The 17,154-nt window shown below is 42.4% G+C and overlaps 1 pseudogene across 1 annotated transcript; it reads right to left on the bottom strand.

The window, feature by feature from the left end:
- Nucleotides 1-3,591: 3,591 nt before the first annotated feature.
- Nucleotides 3,592-12,247, bottom strand: LOC308343314 (FUN14 domain-containing protein 1-like; annotated as a pseudogene). The gene is made up of 3 exons: nt 12,145-12,247; nt 9,600-9,737; nt 3,592-4,007 (listed from the first exon to the last, which is right to left on the bottom strand). The product of its transcript is annotated as an FUN14 domain-containing protein 1-like (transcript).
- Nucleotides 12,248-17,154: the final 4,907 nt, after the last annotated feature.

Genomic DNA, 17,154 nt, shown 5'->3' on the forward strand with positions numbered 1-17,154 from the left:
AGCTACTATTTTAGAAGTGTAGGGCACCTGGGTGGCTCAGTGGGTTAAAACCTCTGCCTTTGGCTCAGGTCATGATCTCAGGGTCCTGGGATGGAGCCCCACATCGGGCTCTCTGCTTAGCAAGGAGCCTGCTTCCTCCTCTCTCTCTCTGCCTGCCTCTCTGCCTACTTGTGATCTCTGTCAAATAAATAAATAAAATCTTAAAAAAAAAAAAAAAGAAGTGTGTCCAGGGAAGGTGTCTTTATGGAAGTGACATTTGAACAAAATTAGAGTGAGCTCTAAACAGGTTTAGGGATAAGGAAAAGCAATCTAGGCAAAGGGACAAGCAAATGCAAGGGGTAATAAACTTAGAGTGTTGAAGGAACAGCAAGGCGGCCAGAGTGAAATGAGCAAGAGGAGAGCGGTAGCTGATGACCTTGCAGAGGTAGACAGGAACCAGATCATGTAGAGTCTATGCTGTTGACCATGATGAGGAATTTTTATTTCATTCCAAATTTGATGAGAAGCCATTGGAAGGTTCTGAGCAGGGAGAGAAACGATATGACTTATGCCTTTAAAGATCACTGATTGCATATGGAGTACCGTCTTTGAGGGAGCAAGAGTAGAAGAAAATAGACCAGCCAGGAGGCTAGTGCGGTAATCCAGGCAAGAGATAGTGGTGGCTTAGCAGAGTTTATGGGGATGGCAGGTGGTGAGAAATGGTTAAATGCTGGTTATCTTGAGAAGAGACAACCAATAGGACTTACCAGTGGGATTGCTGTGGATGTTAGGGGAGAGAGAGAAATGTTGGACGACTGCCACGTTTTTTGGCCTATGAAACTAGGTATCCAGTGGTATGCTTTAATGAGGTGGGTAAGAACTAGTTGGGGATTGGTGGTAGAAATAAAATATTTTGGTTTGGATGTAAGCTGGAAATGTCTACTAGATATCAAAAATAGGCTGGGGCAAGATTGATCAATTTGGTAGTCAACGACTCAGAGACAATATTTAGCCATCTCCCTCCCCTTCCCTCCCCCATAAATCCATTCTCAAATCCCCCCTGTAGCCTTAGGGAAGCTTCCTGTCACAGGTGACTTATGGAAGGAATCTTTATCTTTCCTCTCTGGCACAAGACTTTCCCCAGGAGGTCTGTGTTAAGCTTACCAGAAGTAAAATCTAGAAAACAGAAAAAGCAGAAAGCCAAGGCAAGGCATTATGAAGAAAAGTACATTGTACTGCATTGCATTATGAATTTAGAAATTTTAAGTTGAGTGAGTATATAAAATACATGCACTACATGTTTCAGGATTTAAACTTCTTCTGTAAAGCAGCAGTTGCTCTGTTTTGTGTTTCCTCAGGAGGCAGTTAAGAGAACTGGTTAAAATAAAAAATCACCAGCCTTGGAATCCTACTTCTTGGGTCCAACTTGGAGATATGCAATTTTGGTCTAGTTGTTAAATATCTCAGCACCTCAGTATCTTCATATGTGAAATGGACATTGTAATAGAACTACCATTTCAGGACTATTGTAGAGATTAACTGATTGAGTGTGAGTAAAGCCCTTGGGATGTTGCCCATGTTGAATGAACTCAATAACTGTTGGGTTTAGTACATACTATGTGTTCTACAGGGACATAGGCATATTGTGGACTCCACGTAGGAAATGATTAAGCAGAGGCTGAAATACTCTAAAAATGTTGTAGGAGGAATACCATATTGGGAGAGTGGTAGTTTCTGGATCTAAAACCTTCAAATTTTGGATTTTTTTTTTTTTTTCATTCTGTGAAGTAACTCATGTGCTGCTTGGGAGCACAGTGTGTTGACTGAGCATATGACAAAGTGTGAGGCTGGTGAATAGGGAACTTCTTGGTTTCCTTTTGATGCCACCTTTTTTCTTGAGATGCTTACTCTTATTCTGGATGCTAGATGATCTGCTGTGCTTTCTGTTTATCTGGGTTACCTGCGTCTGTTCATCTCCCATCCAGATTCCTGATTCTTTAGGTGAGAGACTGCTAGCCAGCCGACCGTAAGGATTACTCTTGTATCATTCCTTCTAGGCAATACTCACATTTTAGCAGAGGCCACCACGGCAAGTTTGCAGAGGTGAGTATTGATGGACACACCCAGTGAGGGAGGCAATTGCAGAACCCATCCTAGACACCGTAGTGAGGTTTGGACGGTTACAGGTCCCTGTGGCCCATCCTGCTAGAGCCCTTGGGAAAGTTATTCTAGAAGGAATTAAACATATTTAAAATCTAAGCTCTTAGAAAGAGGAAATGAAGTTTGTATACCCATTGGTGGTCACCATGCTTGGATATAGCCCTGGATTCTACTTTCTCTGGAGGGAACGGGTAAGATCTTTAAGTCTGAGAACAAAGACAATAAAACTCCTTTGCAGTTGTATTTAAGTGTTGTGCTGCTATTCTGAGGTAGGAGCCATATCCTTGCACTTGCTTCAGAAAACCCAGGTCAGTGTATAGGTTTGCATGTACAACACACACACACACACACACACACACACACACACCCCAACCTAACCACTACAGTGTCAACTCCAGGTGCTTCCTGTCTTCCCTTCCCTTCCCTTCTCTTTCCTTTCCTTCCCTTTCCTTTTCTTTCCCTCCTTCCTTCCTTTCTTCCTCTCTTTTTGGTATTAAGTCTGTTTAATATCTTTAATTATTCTATCACTTCTAAGTCCTTCCACAAAGGGCATCATTGCTCTTCAGTGTATAGCAAACATATCTTTTAAAAAAGAGCCAACCTTAATGTCGAAGCTGCAGTACAAATTTTTAATTATTGGCAGCACTCTACTATAAAGTAAAACAAAGAATATCTTATTTAGATGAAACAAATATAATACTTCACTGGGGAATATATCCAGCACATTTTTTTTCTTTACATATGTACATTCAATGGTAGAAGTTTGTGGGCTAATTTAAAAACAAAAGCAGGGAGACAAACCATAAGAGACTCTTAATCTCAGGAAACAAACTGACGATTGCTGGGGGTGGGGGTTGAGTGGAGAGGGACGGGGTGGCTGGATGATGGATACTGGGGAGGGTATGTGCTATGGTGAGTGCTGTGAATTGTGTAAGGCTGATGAATCACAGACCTGTTCCCCTGAAGCAAATAATACATTACATGTTAATAAAAATGCAATTTTAAAAAAAAAATTATTTATTTATTTGACAGAGAGAGATCAGAGGTAGGCAGAGAGGCAGGCAGAGAGAGAAAGAGAGGAGGAAGCAGGCTCCCTGCCGAGCAGAGAGCCTGATGCAGGACTTGATCCCAGGACCCTGAGATCATGACCTGAGCTGAAGGCAGAGGCTTAACCCACTGAGCCACCCAGGCGCCCAAAACGCAATTTTTAAAAAAATAATGAAAGCCCTGTTTTTCTCAGGAATAGTATTGTATATATGCCTTATAGCTTGTTTTTATAGCAGATACTAGTTTGCCAAACTTCAGTGGCAAACCGCTAAGTTGTGAGTTTGGTATTGTCCACCTATCTGTTTCTCGTTGCCCTAGAGAATCTGGCCGTGAGTAATGTTGAGAAATCACCTTGTTGACCCCATTTCTCTTCTTAAGGGCAACTCTGACACAATATTCATATCCTTAAGACGCAAGGCCTCCCACACATCCACTGGATATCACCATGTTCTGTTTGATCAACTCTGTTGCTACCTCACTTGTATTGTGGGTTTCAGGTGCTGCCTTATTTGCTCCTTTCTTCATCTTTTCTGTTTTGTTTACATCTTTTTCAACTCTCTTCCAGTCAGTCTGCGCACAGCACGGTGACTGGCAACCTGAAGAAGAAGAAAGCCACCGCTTACTGCATGCAGTTTTCCGCTTTCCAGAACAAAACTCCTGCACACTGGCCAGTCACTCCACCCTTTGCAATCTGGATGGTACTGAGTGTTTTTCTACAATAGGTCTGGAGCTGTGGCCAAACATTCAGTTCCACTAATGGTATCTTCTTGCATACTCAGTTAAATCCAACACTTTGTAAGACTCATCATTGCTTTCATATTCTTAGGGAGGGGAGTTCCAGGTTCCTGGTCGCCATGATACTGCTGGCCCAGGTGGGTCCTTTCAAATGTAACTGAAAACATCACCCTCTCCTCTGCGCCTCCCTCACAGAGGCTGTGAGGAGTGTGGTCTTTGTCTACATATTTAATGGAGAAGGGGTCTCACAGGGGAAATGCTAACACTTTCACTGGGTCTTTGTGTAACCAAGTAAGCAGCCAACTAAAAGCTCACATCCTTTTTCTAAAGAGACAGGACAGCCAAATGTAGTGCGTGATTCCTGATTGGATCCTGACTAAAAAAAGAGAAAGAACTGTCAAAGATATTTTGGGATAATTGAAGACAGTCGAATAGGGACTGAATATTGATTAGATCCTCACTATTCAGAATGTGGGCCACTGACCACATCAGCAGCCTCACCTGGGAGCTTGTAAGAAATGCAGCTTCAATCCCCACCCTAGGTGGTTTACAGGCACATTAAAGGTTGAGAAGCACGTGTGTGAGAATGCGTGTGCATTCCAAGTAGAAAAATTCAGAGATAAGTCTGTAACCCCGACTGAAGGCAACATTTTCAAAGGAACTGGACCCCAGACTCCCCCAAGGCATCGTGGATTGTCCTGCTGGAGCCATTGGAGTCTTCTTCTAGGTGGGATAGACCAGGCATGGAGGTGTCAACTGCACTGAGGAGTGATGGAATTAGACCAACCCCACAAGAAGAAACTTCAGAGTCCCAAAGGTGCCTGAGGATTCAGTGAACTCTGCGACAAGAAGTCAACAAGGTTAGCAGTTTGGGTGTGTCCCCTTAACTTGGTGGGGATTTTTTTTCCCTTTGTTGGATGACATAGCTTAAAATTCCTTCCTTCGTGTGTTGTAATTCCCTCTGGTTTTCCCCAACCCTTTACTGTGGTTGGACAACACCCCTACAACTTTGTGTGTCGGTGACAGGGGAGAAATGAGACCTGCCCTGTGGTCACAGCCCTCCGTGAAGGCCTTGGCAGGGACAGTAGCATCACTGGCAGGGGGCAGAGGTCATGGGCTCTAGGCTACATTTTCCAGAAGAGGAGGTGAACCTCTGCCACTCCTGGGTCTCATTTATGTGTCTCTGTCTCCTCTCAGGTCTGAGCCTTGTATTCAGGATTACTAACTCTGAGAACTTCTCTCTGATTGCCAAATCACAGAACGGGAAGTGGTGAGGATGAGGCTCTCCCAAGTCCCATATTTCTGTAGCTATGAAGGATTTGATTCGTGCAGGGGCATTTATTTCAAATAAAGACTAGCACAAACGGAAAAGAACTGAGAAATTACACCCTCCCTTTCTTGTTTCCACATTCCATTCAGGTTTGACACTTATTTGAACAATTTTCATTTCGAAACATGAAAAGGTGGAAGAATCCAGCCTCTTTCTGTTAACAGTAGACAAAGATAAGCATCTCTCCACAAAGGTACGAGATTATGTTACCCTTCTGGAATTCTGGTAGCCAATTCAAGTTGTTTTTGAAGCACAATGCTACCCATGAGGCCTAAACCAAAAGAACCAGACATTCCAGATTGACTCAAATAATTCCATTTTTTAAATGTAATGTTCTGGCACCTCTGCGATTTCCATATTTGTTCCAGTTTTCATCACACCCTGTGATATTGAATGGCAAGACCAGGAACAGAATGCTTCTTTGAATAACTCAGCTGCCTTCCTACCTTGTGGCTGTCAGGTATAGGACACAGTTTGTCAGGAATTAAAGGAAAACACAATTTCCATTCAGGAATTTAATTCTCTTTCAACACATATAAAGAGGGTAAAAATTGTTTTGTGGTTTATTGTGGGGAGGGGAAGTCTTCTATTTAAAAATCAAAAAACACCACCACCAACGAAACCAAAGGAAGGAAATTCTCAATAGAAACTATGGATCTTTGATGAACTTTTTATTTCTGGATGATTTGAGATTTATTAAGAGCCAAACTAGAACCTATTTTGTTTTTCACTGTGTCTTGTAAGTAGGGGGGAAAAATGACAATAACTATTGAGCCATATGACTCTCAAATACATAGTAACTTGGCTTTGCATGCAAGGCAAAATGCTTCTAGAAACCCCATGATAGGAAGGTTAAATCCTGTTCATTTTCTTTGGAACTATTCGGAAACATTCGCAGGTCAGAGCTGGGATGTCCATCGTGTAGTTTATATAGCAAAGCTGTGTTGTCTCTGACTCCACAGAAGAAGAGTTTACAGCCGAACTGGAAAACAGTTCTCCTGTGCTGTATCTAGTCTAGGCTATGTAGGCCAGACTTTATCAGTTTTTTGTACTCCATGTGATAATTACCGCTTGCTAAACACGCTTGTCTGAATTATTCCATAAAACATGCTTGATAAATGGACTTATCAAGACCACTAGGTCTTGTAGAACTTAAATTAGTCCCAGATGACTCTCTTTTCAGTTAAAAGATAAATTTAAATAAAATGTGAATGTAAACATATTTTCAACTCAAAGTTCTATTTTAACCACTGAAGCACATTCTGGCAGGAAGTACTGTATCTATTTTTGACGTTTATGAGTTTTGCATTTGTTGGAAACAAACAGGATCTCAGGTGGCTGTATCTATTTTTTATATTTATGGCTCTTTTGTATTTGCTGGAAACAAGTTCTCAATTTTCTATACGCAAAATGAAATCATAACAGATGCTTCAGAAGGCTCTGAGGATGAGTAAATAAGATGGTAGACATAAGGTGTTTATCACAGTGCTGGGTACATAGCGACTGTTCGGTAAATGTTGCAACTTAATTCCTTTAGCTTGTGGTAGATGCATACACACTTGAAAGGTGATTTAAATATATTCATTTCTGTTGGTTTTCAAATTAATGTATTCACCTTTCATTGTAAAGTAATGGGTTTTGGCACACTTGGGTGGCTCAGTTGGTGTCTACCTTCGTGCCTTCAGCTCAGCTCACAATCAATCTCAGCATCCTGGGATTGAACCCTGTGTTGTAGGGCTCCCTGCTCAACAGGGAGTCTGCTTCTCTCTCTCCTTCTGTATCCTGACCTCCCCTGCCACCTACCTGCTCCTGCTCTCTCTCAAATAAATAAAATAAATTCTTTTAAAAAATCAAATAACGTGTTTTAATAGCAATTCAAAGCTAACTTTTTGTGTATTAGTTAAGTTTTGGAAATTTAATTCTCTTACTGATTCTGCTCATAAAGTCCTCTGCTTTTGCAGTGCAACTTCACCACTCTTTTCATGCTCCCAGCTCACCATTTGGGCAGAACTATGCCGGTCCTGTCATACATTCCACAGTTTCTTTTCCAATTCTGTAATTGACATGTAACACTGTATAAATTTAAGGTGTATTATCATACAATGAATCATACATTTATATATTGTAAAATGATTCCCATCATAGAATTAGGTATCATGTCCATCACATCGCATAATTACCATTTATTTATTTATTTTTTGTGGTGAGGACATTTAAGATTTACTCTCTTAGGAACTTTCAAGTATATAATACAGTACTATTAACAGTAATCACCATGCTATCTATTAGATCCTCAGAAAGTATTCATTTTCTAATGAATCTGAAACTGAAAGTTTGTCCTCTTTGACTGACATCTCCCTGTTTCCTACACCCCATGCCCAGCCCCTGGTAATCACCATTCTACTTTCTGTTTCTATGAGTTCTGCTTTTTAATTTAATTTTTTTTTAGCTTTTATTTTTTATTTTTTAAAATAAGCTCTATGCCAAACATGGGGTTTGAACTCAGGACTCTGAGATCAAGAGCCAGATGTTCTGCCTACTGAGCCAGCCACCTGAGCCAGCCAGGTGCCCCAAGTTCAACTTTTTTAGATTCCATATATAAGTGAGATCATATGGTATTTGTCTTTCTCTGGCTTAACATAAGGTCTTCGAAGTCCATGTTGTCAAAAACAGTAGGATGTCCTTCTTTCTTGTGGTTGAATAATGTTTCACCATAGATATGAATAATATTTATTCATAAAGATATATATGAACAATATTTTTATGTATATTATCTTCTTTTTCAATTAATCCATTGCTGGGTATTTAGGTTGTTTCCATACCATGACTATTGACTCCACAGTTTCTTGTATCATTTTTTTCCTTGTCTAGAAAACTTCTTCCCCAGTTTCCTTTATTATGATCCTGCTCTTCCTTTAAGGCTTGGTTCACACATGTTTTCCCTCTTACAAAGCCATTTGCGATTCTCTTAGTCCAAAAGTAGTATCTCTCATACAGCCATTCTAATGACTTTGAAAATTTTTTAAATAAAAATTTAAATTTAGAATAGGATTAGATTTAAAGAAAAGTTGCAAAGATTGCCTGGAGGATATATATATCTATGTATCTATATCTATATCTATATCTATCTATCCCTTAGCCCATGTCCCCTAATGTTTACATCTTACCTTACTATGGTACGTTTGCCAAAATGAATAATCCACCATTGGCCTATGGATTGAGCGATTTCAACATATATTGCAGCTGACTCTTAACTGTAAACTCCTTGAAGCCAGGCTCTGTGGCTACTAACTGAGTCATTTCTATAATCTGTATAATACCATTGCTTACCACTGTGTACTGAGTAGGCACTAAAACATTATTTGTTGAATGAATAATTGCCTTCATTGCCTGAACTGCCTACTTCAACAAAACCCCTCATTTCATTTGTTTATTGTAAGTCGACTTTGTATTGAAGTAGAACACACAGGCAGAAAAATGTGATCATAAATATAGAGCTCAATGAATTTTCACAAAATGGACACACTTATGTAACTATCACTGAGATCTTCAAATAGAACATTTCCTGCATGTTTTCTTTCCCCAAAAGCTCCCCAGTATACCCCTTCCAGTCTTCCATTTTGACTTCTTCCATTGCCCTCACTTTTATTTTAACAATGGGACACAGTGTTACAGTTCATGATTATAATGCAACTCTCTAATATTGTTATCATATCCATGCAAAGTGGCGTGAATCTATCTATTAAAAATTTTGCTGCTTGATTAAAGGAAGTACAATGAAGCAGATTTTCCAACCACCAAACAATGTCCATTGTCTTTGTAGTTTATAAAGTTTCTTCATCAAGGCCCAGCTTATAGTTGGGTGTACCCACTTTGGGCTGAAGGACAATTCTAACCTCAAAACATCAGTCAGGCCACTGTAGGAAGTAGGATATAAACCATTTTGGTTTCTGTTCCCTTAGAAACACATGGAACAAAATACAGTTTGCCAAATGGAAATATACAAAGCCACTGGGGAAATAAATGTTATTTTTAAGCTTCTGAGAGGCTATCACAAATAACTGGGAGGAGAATGGAAAGAATTCAAAAAGCAGGTGACCTTTTAACAGATGCAACACAGCAGGTTTAGCAAGTTGTTAGCAAGGGTAACACAGTTTAACAGGCACAACACCACAGGGTTAGCTAGCCTGGAGAATGTTGTGACCTGGAGAAAGAGATGCCAAGAGACCAGCCCGGGCGGGACTGACCTCAGTGGACATGATGAGAATGAAGCTGGCTTTCCCCCATCCTATGAGAGCTGGGTAGCAAAAGGAAAACCATCCCCCAGAAAATGAGAATCCCTAGGTACTACAAAGAGGAGCAGATTTGGAGATCTGGGAGCTGGTCGGTTTGTTGCTGGCAGCTGTGTCTGGAGTGTCACCCTCAGAAGACTGGCTTTCTTCTACTCTCAGAGCAAATATCACCCTGTGGAGATGTGACCAGTCCTCTAGGTGGAGATCACAGAGGTGGGGCAAGTAGGTTAGAAAGAGGAGGATGGTTGCACTGTCACTAGAGAAAGCTGTTCTGCAAAGGGGACAGGGAGAAAGGCAGGCATCTCTTCTGGATTCAGAGGTAAAAGAAAGCCACTATGGCCTGTCTCTGTCCCTCTGAATTTACATCACTGTTTCACTGCTAGTTCTCAGATGGGGCAAGAATTGACAGCTATGGGGCGCCTGGGTGGCTCAGTGGGTTAAAGCCTCTGCTTTCAGCTCAGGTCATGATCCCAGGGTCCTGGAATCAAGCCCTGCATTGGGGTCTCTGCTCAGCAGGGAGCCTGCTTCCCTCCCCCTCTCTCTGCCTGCCTCTCTGCCTACTTGTGATCTCTGTCAAAAAAATAAATAAAATCTTAAAAAAAAAAAAAAAACCTGACAGCTACTTTGCAAAGTATATGCCAATTACACAAATGGCCTGCTTTGTGCTGTGCATTTAAAACAAGACAGAAAACATTGCCAATTGGTCTAGCTTTCTGCACAGATAGCATTGAGAAAACTGGCTCGACTAGAGACAGTTTGTGCTACATTTTCTCTCATAAAGGGAAAACCTCCACAGACCAAGCAAAGCAAGAGATGCAGAGGGAGATGCCAAGAGCTGGCTGTTCCTGCGTATCCCTTGGGTTACAGACAATCACAATTCCAAGCACACCAGCGACCTATCGTGTTTTGGTATTCACATAACTACTAGCATTGCATGCCCTTTACTAAGCAGACTAACAACAGTATGTGTAAGATCTTCTGGGAAAAAAGGCCCTGGGAGCTTGAACATATTCTCTAACCACCAGCTTTTCTCCCACCATCTATCTCTTTCTACTACCACAACTTTCAGTCAAGGTGACTTGCAGATTAATTAGGTACATGTAGGAGCTCGCAGAGATGTATTGGATAGCTCACTGGCTTCATTTATCCTTGGTTATCTGGAATCTTACAAAAACATGCCAATCTCTCTTCATAGAGGGGCATATCATAGTGAGGCAGAAAAAGCACTAAGTGGTATTACTCTTCCTTCACTTAGGACCCGTTCTTTCTCTGAATTTCTCTGATTTTTTTTTTAAATAAGAGAAAGAAACAAGGATTTTCTCAAATACTATAGTAGAGCTTGTGACAGAATTAAAACTAAATGTTCAACATCAGTGTTCTAAAAATCATCAGCCACTTATCTTCATGGAGAGTTTTTCTTTTTTTAAAGATCTTATTTATTGATTTGACACAGAGACAGAACAAGCAGGGGGAGCAGCAGGCAGAGGGAGATGCAGGCTCCCCACAGAGCAGGGAGCCCGATGTGGGGCTCAATCCCGGGATCCAGGGACCATGACCGGAGCCGAAGGCAGGTGCTTAACCAACTGAGCCACCCAGGTGACCTCAAGAGTTTTCCTTCTGTGTGCCAGGTTACTATTTTTCCTTGATCTCTTTTTCTCACCTGTGTAAGAGATGTATCCTTCTCTGCCACTAACCTCCAAGTCCATTGCAAAGCCTGTGACATTTCTCCGGCAAAAAAGCTCATCCTACTCAATTGCCCTATCAGCCCTCTATCCTAACTCTCTACCATCAGTAATATGGAAAAGAGCAGAAGTTTCCAAGTTTGTCTCCTGAACATACACTGGGTGAAATTCTTAGGGGCTTGTATGCTCCACCAACCAACCAACAACCCCCAAACATGGGGAATGGTGCAGCAATGGTCTACCCACTGTCCATATATCAATAAAAATTAGACACAATAGATGCCTATAAATTGAAATTATATTTAAGTAACTGATGATACATCCACTAAGAAAACCTTTTATGAGCTTTAATGCAACGTTTGCTAAAAGTACATAACATGTTTCCGCTACAACATTAAGTTAAAAAAAAAAAAGTAGGATACAAAATAATGTATTCATAACATGGCTGCAGCTGAGCAATGCTTAAAACCTAAAAATCTGTCGAGGAAAAAAGGCAGGAAAAAAAAAAAAGACTGGACACAAATGCTTCAGAATTAACAGACTGAGCCCTCAAGATGAGGCTTTGGGTGATTCCTTACCTCTGTAATTTTCCACCTTTTATAATTTATGAAAAAAGAAAACCTTGAGCTTTTGCATTTAATCAGTGAGCAAAAGCAATGACAGGGGCGCTATGGCCGGGCACCCAGCTCTCCAGGGGCCACAGGGAGGATTTGGCGGTGGCTGCCTGGGCCGGGAAGGGCTCCTGGGTCGGCCTCTGGGACACAGGATCCTGCTCTGGCAGGAGCTTCAGAGAGGAGCCTCATTTATCTCCGAGCAGATGACGTCATCCCGAGAAACGCAGAAAGTGCTGATTAATCACGAACTCAGGACTAATCCCTAGAAAGAACTCTGGTCGAGGTGACACCAGATGGTGCCCCACGAGCGACCGCGGGCTCCGGCGCCGCCACGGGGCCGCAATCCAGTCCGCCACGCAGCGCCGCCGCCCGGGACGCTCCGTGCCACTGGCTGCGCAGGTGGCGCATGCGCAGCCTGCAGGCAGGCCCCTCCATCCGCTGGCGCGCCACCTGCTCGGCGTCGCCGGCGGCGCCAGCCTCGCGCCCGCCTGGGTCGGTTCTCTCTGGGCTGCGAGTCTGTGTATACTGCTTGCTTCGTGGTCGCGAACCGACTAGCAGGGCCCTGAAAGTTGACTGTCACCGTGGTGGGAAGACATTGACCAAGATCTCACTTTTCCTTGGAGAAAGTTCTCACACCCTCGGAGAGAAAATGTGTATAAAAGGTTGTCTGTGCTCTTGAGAGAAGAGTGATCAAAGGACTCTGGGAGACAGATGTCAGTAGAGGCACCGGGCAGTGAAATACATTCCTCGTACAAATGACTTTGTAACAAGTTCTGAAAAGAGTCCTGGGTGAGGCCAGGCAAGCAGGGGGAAGATTGAAGCGTTTCAAGTGGGAAGCAACTGGGCTCTGCTCAGACGGAAATGCTGGAAAGAGTGCCAGCAGCGGACGGAGTGCGGATGCCTCCATCGTGCCTGATTCACCGAGTTGCCTCTTAACAGCGGATGCTCACGCTAACTTGGCCTTGTGGCCAATCTTGAAGGAGCCCTCTCTGGCGCCCTGCAGCGCCATGCCCCAGCTCCTCCAGCCTGCACCTGTCGTCTGCTGTGTTAGGCACATGTTAAACAGCGAACCTCACCAGTGGGCAGTGTGTAAGAAAGCACCTGGCACCTGCAGGTGAGTGGCACTAGAGCTGGTGTTCTGGTCCAGGTCCCTCAAAATACCCACAAACACGAATTGCCCTACTGATTTGTCTTAATTACGTTGAGGCTTGTCGGCGTCTATTTTCTTTCCTTTTTTTCCTTTCTCTTACAAAACAAAGGTCTCCCTAGGGTTGTTTGATGAACTTCACCAGTACACTCAGTGCTGCATCAGGTTGGATGCCTTGGCAAGGAGAAGGGCGTTTTTATCTTCTTTTGATCACCATTGGAGTCTCAGGCCTTTGAAACTGTTGAACACATCCATTGTTTGACACTAACACAGCCACTCCTACAACTGTGCTGATCTCTTGATTATATTTCTTTGGCTCAAATATGGTATCTTTTCTGTCTCTTGCACCCAAGGGAATGGGGATATGGAGGAAGGTTCCTAAGCCGTAATTGGCACCTTGAGTTCCTATGACCTTGTTGGAGTTCATAGTAATCAGAGTCAACAATGAACAGGGTTTAGGAGAAACAGCAGCAGGTTTATGTAGTTCAGAAAAGATAATGCAGTTGCAAGGCATGGGAAGAACAGATAAGGATGTTTGGTAGTTGCTAAAATCAGAACTTCCCAAACTGGGGTTATCATCAGAATTACCCAGGCAACTTAAAAACCCCAGGCAACTTCTGGAATTGATATTGGGACAGACATCTGTGTTTTTCAAAACTCTTGGCAGATTCTGCCATCAGCAAAGGCAGGGCCACTGATTTATCGCTTGGGCTACTGTGCATCAGGGGCAATATGGTGTGCTGGACTTGGAGTTGCTGATCAGAATTTATGAGGTTCTGGAGATACATTTGGCCCAGTTTGCCAAAATTACCCCATTATTGTAGGATATGACCTTAAGACTTGGGACTCAGAGCTGAGGGGATATGGGAAAGGGACAGAGAGAGGTACCTACCTCCTGAGTGACTAGGAAGCAAAGACTTGCAGATCCCTAAGCCCCGGGGAAGGGTGTTAGACTCAGGCCAAGGAACAACCAGTGGAGAGGGACAGTAACAGGAGAATCCAAAGTAGCTGTACAGCTTCTGAGCATCCCCTGCTTGATTCCCAGCTCTACCAGCAGGGAAAAGCTGTATGTTAAAGCTTACAGGAAGCTAAAACTCACTCTTAGACAAGAACTCTAAACTTGGGAAGCTTTGGCTGAAGGAGGTAATGGTAATATTAATAATAATTGCTAACACAGATGATGTTGTGGTTAGCATTTATGGAACACTTTACAAGAATGAGCCAATTTAATCCCTCACAACAATCTTTTGAGGTAAACCATTTATTCCGTTTACAGATGAGAAAACCAAGGCACATAGAGTTTAGGTGAACCACCAAAGGATTCCCAGCTAGTTGGTGACAAAGACAGAATTTGAACATAAGGCTCTATGCCTGCAGAACGTGAGTTCTTTTGATGCGAGGTGTCCCATTTTGGAGGCTTGTTTATTCCCATAGTGGAGTTGAATCCAAGTCAAAGAGTTGGGTGGTGGTTAAGAGAAACTTAGGGATGAATGATGGTAAATGCTAAAATACGCAAAGAGCTATTAGTTTGAAAACTCACATCTTATCTACTTGGGGTCTTCTTTTTTAAGATTTATTTTTTTATTTTAGAGAGAGAGATAGGTGCACACACAAGCAGAGGGAGGGGCAGAGGGAAAGAGAATCCCAAGCAGACTCCCTGCTGAGTGGGGAGCCTAATGCAGGGCTCATCTCATGACCCTAAGATCATGACCTGAGCTGAAATCAAGAATTGGATGCTCAACCAACTGAGCCACCCGTGTGTCCCGGGGTGGTTGTTTCAATTTGGTTATTCGTAGCCTGAAATCTTAATAGTTCCTTGACATCTTGATATCAACCTGAGGATTAGGTAGGTGCATAATAAACCACATCAGTGGACCAAGAGGAGAGTTAGGTTCTAAATCTTATTTTAATAAACAACTCTTTATACCTTTCCAGAATCATTAAAAAAAAAAAAACTAGTATAATTTTGTTAATATAGCCTTCACATTTTAGCAGTGTCTCTCAAGTGCGCACCAAGTTGGTTTGGGAAGGAGATTGGCAATGACTTGGAAACTATGTCGTCCTTGTAACATGGGCTTGAGAGTCCAGTGAGGGAAGAGTAAGGAAATTACAAAGCACCCTTTGGAGGATGATGACAGAAATCTACGTATGAAAATAATCACACCTTGGGGATCTTGGAGGGTCTGCAAGCACTACTGATTACTCACCAGTTGTAAGCTCTCCCAGCATTAATCCATCTTGGCAGTGGGAAGGATATTACCACATGACTGCATTGCCTGCTGGCTTCTTACAAACTCCTGGCTGGAAAAGAAAATGAGTGAATATTCACTCTGGAAGATGCAATTATTTCTCTATAGAGTCTACCTCATGGAGGTCCTTCAAGCAAGCAAACCAGGTTTTGAAATTTTATTTTTCTGTTGACCATATTCCAACAAATTTTGAAGCATCTAATTCCTATCTTGGAAGAGTTTCCTTAAGGTTTGACCAGACTCCTGTCAGGCCAGTGGCCACTAAGGTTATTTTTTTAGCCCTATCGTAATTTTATACTTCACTGAAAATGTCAGTCCTTGCCTGCATCATATTGGCCAAGAAGGGGAAAAAGTACTGCTTGGTTCTTGAAGACGCTTTAACATTTTTAGGTCAATGTTTATTTCATTTTTTTGCATCTAAGATGGTTGGAGAAAAAGTGCACTTGTAGAAAAACAAAACAAAACATTTTTTCCCCTATTGATGGGACCTGTTTTACTCACCAACAATGAGGATAATGTGGGATACAAGGCAAAGGGAATGGGTATTCAGGTGCTGGAAGACTTCTTTGATCACCATGGATTTTGAAATGGGCACCTCTTCATGTAGTTCTTTCCAGTAAGTTCAGGAGACATAGTCTTACATTATTTAAAGGAGGGAGAAGGAGAAAGAAGAGGGGAGAGAGAGTATGTTTTCCATACTAGCATATGACTAACCCCGATTAGCAGAGAGAAGGTTTTCTTTAAAGAGAGGCACTGAATAGTTCCCCACATTATGCATACAGAGAGGGCTTACCCAGGAGCTGGAGGCAGGTCATGGACCATACATAGTAGAATGTCGTTCAGGAACACGATCTTCCCCCAGCCTGGTAGGGCATGAAGATCTCATTCTTAAACTTGGGACTGTCCCTAGCCTGTGGAGAGACACTTTAGCTACTTATACAGCTTACAGGGCTGCAGAGAATGTCTTTGTTCTTCATCTTGGTGGCTATTGAATTGTAGGTTTGGTGAAGAATCATCTTTCTCAGAGTGCTGCAGAATGTTGGGAGGCCAGAGGCAGAGAGCTGTGATCCTGGAGAGTGGCTTACAGAAGTCTGTTTCATTACCGTAGGGTCTGAACTTCCAGATCCATTTCCTGAACAAGTCATGAGCCTCTCCATCTCATAGCTCAAATCGCAGGTTGTTGTCTTGTCACTGAATCTAGAGTCCTTTGCCCCAAGTTTTATAGGAAGCCAAGCGTTTAATGGGATATTTGCTATGGGATACAGTGAAGTGGTAAAGGCTAAGTTGTATGGAATAGGCAGTCCTTTTAGCTTCCACCTGCAAAATGCCTTAGCTCCAAAGGTCATCTTATCTCAGGGAATATTGACCAGATTCCTCAGAACTAGAGCCTGAGAACAGAGCCCAAGGGAAACAGAAACAGAACAAGAATTGATAGAGGAAAGGGAGAAAGAGAAATCAGGAGTAGAAGTAGGAGGAAAGAATTCCAAGAAGGTAGATTTGAATTTGGCAGGAAGAATATCATGAGTGATGATTGTACTAGAGTTTCAGTAAGGTTCTCAGGACCACTTGAGTTGGCTAGCACATGAAGAAGCCTGGTAGTGAAAGGGGAGAGAAGGAGGAGCTGTCTCTCGAGGTTGTGCCATTGATCATTGCACAAGGGTACCCTGAATATGGGAACATGATTCACATCACCAGCAACCTAGATTTGATATTTATCCTCTCAGTTTTTCTTGCAGATGTGGTGAAGTGTCTTGTTCAAACAAAGTCAGTATATTATCACAATTTTCTGACATATGGAAGTAAAGTGTCTTGGGGAATGAGTGCCTTTTTCTAATTCACACAAATGTACCATATGGGCTAGTAATGACCCTGAGGGAAAAAGGTACAGTACTCAAAAGGCATTTCAATGCTATAAATAA

Source organism: Martes martes (genome assembly GCF_963455335.1).
Source record: "Martes martes genome assembly, chromosome: 5".
NCBI lineage: Eukaryota > Metazoa > Chordata > Mammalia > Carnivora > Mustelidae > Martes > Martes martes.